The sequence below is a fragment of the Alnus glutinosa genome, chromosome 5, assembly GCF_958979055.1.
Source record: "Alnus glutinosa chromosome 5, dhAlnGlut1.1, whole genome shotgun sequence".
Lineage (NCBI taxonomy): Eukaryota > Viridiplantae > Streptophyta > Magnoliopsida > Fagales > Betulaceae > Alnus > Alnus glutinosa.
In genome coordinates, this window is record NC_084890.1 from 13,747,084 (window position 1) to 13,752,894 (window position 5,811).

Below are 5,811 nucleotides of genomic sequence, written 5' to 3' on the forward strand. Positions count from 1 at the left end.
TGTAATGATGTTAAGCCTTAAACAGATAGACATGTGCATGGCTCTTTTGTAAAATCAACAGATTATGTTTTAGTTGTACTTTTCCGCTGAAATTATGATGGTATTACTATGTTTTTCGCTGTTAGATATAACTCTGATGATCAGGTACATGTTATAGGGCATGTGCCATATGTTGGCTAAGCGACAAATAGTTGTACCATTGTGACAACTTGTTTTATGTTTGTATAAAAAAAAAAAAAAAACAATAAAAAAAATAAAAGGGTTGTCACATGAAAAAGCTATGCGAGGTTCACATACGAGGAGGTATGTGTACCAAGTTACTCTATACATATATATATATATATATATTAAAACATGTGTTAATGTTTTATTTTTTTCTCAGCAGGCAAGCACGTCTAGCATTGCTCCTACTCGAGAACAAGCGTATATAAAGACACACACAAGGAAGGATGAAAGCTACCCGAATGAGCTAACAAGGAAAAGATGTGTATGCTACTCAACTTTCATATTTATAAGTTATGTGTTTGATAACTTATTGACTAGAAACATTTGTTTGATACACTAGCATTTAATACAACATACAGGAGAGGATGGTGGAGCTAAAACCAAATGACCCTGTCGCTTTGTATAGTGTGACTCAAGGCACGGTGCGATGGGCACCAAATGACACGTACAACCAGGCGCTTGACAATAAGCCCGAGTACGCGGGCAGGGTTCGGCAAGTTGGGCCTGTCGTTCTACCTATACGGGGGACCACACAGTCATACTACACACCTTCACAGGCACGATCATCCAGGTCAATGTAGATAGCTATACAGGGTGAGAGGGGGTAGCACGTTTAGACTTGGAGGCCCGTCTTCTCCAGCTTGAGTCATTGATTGCCTCAAGATATAGGCCTTCTGCGCCCCCGGTCACTCAGCAGACCACAGCGCCAGATGGAGGTCGTACACTGCTTTTGAATGTGAAATCGTTTGTTGGTAGTGGTTCTGTATGTATGATTACGTTTGTTTACAGTAGACATGTTGCTCAATGCTTTGGACTTGATATGATTCTATCATATTATTTGTTGACTATGTTTGTTTTATCATTCGCAGGTAATGCCACGCACGCTATGCAGCCGTTGCTCGATCGTGAACATAGTGGTGACGAAAGTCAATGAGCATGAAGTACTTGTATTTTTTTTTTTTCCTGTTTTGTAATTTCTATATAACTTGTGTTTTGTAAACTGTATAATTAATTTGTTCATAACTATGACAGATATTGATTGAATGTAAGCGTGGAAATAGGTGTTTTGATTTTGAATCGTTGTGATTGTTCATAATAGTGATGTGGCGTGATTGCCACGTCACTGACAATAGTGACGTGCCACTAAAAACACGTCACTAAATGTAGTGACGTGGCAACACTACCACAACACTAAAACTAGTGACATGGCATGATTGCCATGTCACAAATTGATGACGTGGTAAAATATACCACGTCACTAATGTTAATGACGTGGTATAATTTGCCGCGTCACTACCATTAGTGAAGTAACAATTTTTCCACGTCACTGGTGTTAATGGCGTGGCATGATTGCCATGTCACTAGTTGTAGTGACGTTGGAAAGAGATATGATTTCTAGCTAACTTTTCACACAAGTAAAATTACAACTAAAAACATAACTATCCTATGTGGCAGGAAATCATAGAATAGTTGTGATTTTTTTCAAAGAGCCTATAATTTCCTGCCACATAGGATAGTTGTGTGAAAGGTTGACAGGGAATCATATTTCCGTGGGATAATTGCCACGTCATTATATTTGCTGACGTGGTGGAATTGTCACATCACCGAATTGTGACATGGTAAAAGTGCCACATCATTGGCCTTTAGTGATGTGGGAAAAATGCCACGCCACTATTCAATGACGTGGCAACTTTTACCACATCACTAACTGAATTTATTTACGCTATTATCAGTGACATGGTATCGACGTCACTAAAGGCTCGTCACAACCCGTTAGTGAGGTGTCAGAGGGTCTAACACGTCACTAACAACCCGTTAGAAAATTTCAATTTTTTTTTTTGTAGTGAATGTATTACCTTTTATTTTTATTTATTTTTAATTTTTTTTTCTTTTAATGCTAACAAAGACCTCTTTCCTCCACTAGTGTTCGTTAATGGGAAATTTTGCAAGGATTTGGAGCTTGCCAAGGCTGAAGATTTCTTCTTCCAAGGGCTCTAAAATCTTGGAAATATTGACAATCTAGTTGGATCCAATGTCACTATTGTGAATGTGGATCAAATATCAGGCATCAACACTCTAGGCATATCTTTGGCTCGCATTGACTTTGCACCATATGGCAAAAATCCTCCCAACATTCACCCTCATCGCACTAAGATTTTGGTAGTCGTGGAAGGTGCTCTATTATTTGGTTTTGTCACATCCAACACCGAGAACCGCCTTTTCACCAAAGGTCCAAACAAGGGAGATGTCTTTGTGTTCCCAATTGGTCTCATTCACTGCCAGTTCAACGTGGAATGCACCAATGCTATAGCCATTTCTGGTCTAAGCAGCCAAAATGCAGGTGTCTTCACGATTGCCAATGTTGTTTACGGATCCGATCCTCCCATCAATCTTGATGTTCTCACCAAGGCCTTCCAACTCTACAAGAGTGTCATTGAAAAACTTCAGAAACTATTCTTATTGGACAACAATTAGAGAAACTTATGAAACTATTATGAATCTTTGTCAGTTGCCTTGTTCCATCATAACAATATTATTATAAAAGATTACTTATGTAACTCTCTCTAACTAGGTGGACTTTGAGAATAAATAATATTGACTTTTGTTGAGCATCTTTCTCTCTCTCTCTCTCTCTCAACTAGCCATATTTGTCAAAGCATAAAAATAAATAATAATAATAATAATAATAAAAATAAAATGGGACAGATTCCAACTTGTCTATATACAAAGGTCACTTGTTTATATGGGCTGTTTATCTTAATATGATTGTTCATAATTTATTCCATAATATAGGGGAATAAATTTGTACACTTAGAATTGCATAGTATTTGATGGATTTAGTCGGAGTGTATATATTTATATTTTAAGACTCCTCCCATACACAATTGGCGCATTAAAAAAATAAATAGTGAAGCTAACGTACTACTTGCGGTGTAGGAAATGATTATAAGCCTAGTGAAATTTTTGATCTCATGACTTATAATTTTATTGCGCATAGTTATTGTAGTGACATTGAGATAACCTAGATGAATTGTGTACCTTGAGATTTGGTATGCGACTTTAATGTCGCATCAACCTCCTCTCCAAGCAATTTTTGGAAACTAAGCCTTATAATTTTTAGTGTAAGACTGCCTTAGACCATTGTTGTTGTTTAAAACTTTAGAAATTTGTGAGTAAAATGGTTAGTGCACCACAATTTTCATAGAAATTAAGGTAATTAACTAACATGTGGAATTAAAACATTACTTATTCTTTGGGTGGTAAGTTGAGTGTTTTTGTAACGTAAATTTTAAATGTTCATTTTCTTTTTTTTTCTTTTTTTGAGTATTATAATTTTAAGGCAATTTAGACAAGATTAACCCATAAATTGGTGCATAAGTTATTTATGTTTTTCAATTACTTAGGAACCATACAAAGATTTGCTGGTTTTATTTCAGTAACTATTTTTTCGCAAAATAATTTAAAAAATGTAAAAATACAAAGAAAAATATTAAAGATCATAAAATTTCCGTGACCTTCTAGATCATGATCATTTTTTTTGCAGGATTTCTTAGAAATAAAGAGGCTTATATGTGTTTATTTAGCTCATGATGTTAAACATGTGTTTATTTGAATCTAACATCTTAGAATGTTAAACAACTCACAGAGATCAGCTTCAAGCTTATATGTTAGAATCTTTTATATTTAGCTCATCAAGTTATCTATTTTGTTTGTGGTGTCCCAGATCGCTTAGGTGTGGGAAAGGGGATGTTCTTATAGAGAGCATGCTCTCTCTAAATGGTATGAAACCTTTTGGGGTAACACCCAAAAATAAAATCAGTGGGCTTGGCTAAAAGCGGACAATATCATACCACTTGGAACGGGTTGTTACATATGGTATCAGTGTCAGAACCTAACCTGAGATGGGGGGAGCGTGCACAAGCTCGTAAGGGTTGCCAGTGGGGACACTAGGTCCCAATAGGGGTTTATTGTGGCATCTCACATCGCCTGGATGTGGGAAATATGATGTACTTATATAGACCATGCTCTCTAAATGGTATGAGGCCTTTTAGGGGTAAAACCTAAGAACAAAACCATGCGGGCTTGTCCCAAAGCAGATAATATCATACTACTTGGAGTGGGCTGTTACATATTTTAATTGGAGAAACTTCACTTACCCCCTTGGTGTTTCAGCGTTTTTGCTATCACACCGCCAAAATTTAAAAATTGCCAATACCGGGCTTTAGTACCTGTATTAACTATTATGTCACAAGAGCGTCAAGATTACTCTCATTTAGATTGCGTTAAATTGAAAGAAGGGGAAATGAGTGATGGTGGATTGAAGGAGAGGAAATTTTCTTACATATTCTTTAGATATATGAACATAAATTTTCTTGTCTACTCTTTTCAGGATTTTTGTTAAAAATTGTTACTGAAGATGGATATTTGCGGCTTCAACAGTTATTGAACGATAGGGTTTAGACGGAACTTCTTTCTTGCATTCCTAATAATGTCTCCGTGAAACAAGAAAATCAAGAGATCCTTGGCTAGAGCCAAAGACACTTCAATCCTTAAGTAAGCATAATTTGTTTTTAGGTGGAGTGCCCAAGTGAGGTTTATTCCCTATCTCTTTTTACCTTCCCTATGAGATTTATAAGCTTTTGCTTGCTGAGCTTTTCTCTTCACAAAATAAGGTCTTAAGCTTGCTCAATAGAATGTTATCACACACAACACATAAGTATGGGTTGAGTAGAACATATTGATTTGTTTTTGTTAAAGAAAATTTTGATCAATTCATCTTTTGATTCTCATACCTACTTTGCACACTTTGAGCACTTATTATGTTGGAAATTCATTGTTTAACACCTGAACTATTGATAAAATTTTCTTGTGTATTATCTAAATATTTTATCATACATTGAGGGGGAGAATCTCATTCTTTTTTGTAAAATTTTTACTTCTACATATTATGTGTTCTACTATTCATGGTCTTACATTCATTCACGGTGCATTCCGCGCTTCACTCATGATCATGGATGACATTCGAGGATAGTGATAGTTATAGAGGTGGTACTGTGAAGTTCTTAGATAGGTCCATTGTTTTTTAGCATTGCCCACTACTGTTCATATCTTCAATGTACATGGGTGATTGTTTTACTTAATTTAAATTCCATATTGCTGGATAATGTGATCGATCTTTCATTTAAAACCCTTTGTCATTTTGTGACCAAAAAAAAGGGAATGTTTTGTGGTCTTTAATGTCTTTAATAGGGAGAGTAATATTTTTTGATGTTGTGATTGATTAAAATAGTTGTGCTAATGTGTTTATTGGATATTTATTCAATTATTCATTTTTATGTTAATGTGAGTTTAAGTACTTTAATTCTCTATGCGTTTAATGGTTTGTTCATATTTCAGAGAACTGGTTAGACTCAGAACTTCATTTAAGCCTAGTGTGTGGTTTAATATGTTTATGTTGGGTTTTTGGGGTTTTAGTTTTTAACTTAAGCTTTTTGTTGTAATTTAGTTTTGTCACTGAATTGCCAAATTGGGAGTTTGTTAGGTTTTTAGTATTGGATAATTCAGTGTCAAAATATATTTGATTGT

General features: G+C 35.4%; 1 pseudogene; it reads left to right on the plus strand.

Annotated features, from left to right (window-relative positions):
• Positions 1-590: 590 nt before the first annotated feature.
• LOC133868997 (germin-like protein subfamily 1 member 14) lies at positions 591-2,700 on the plus strand (annotated as a pseudogene).
• Positions 2,701-5,811: the final 3,111 nt, after the last annotated feature.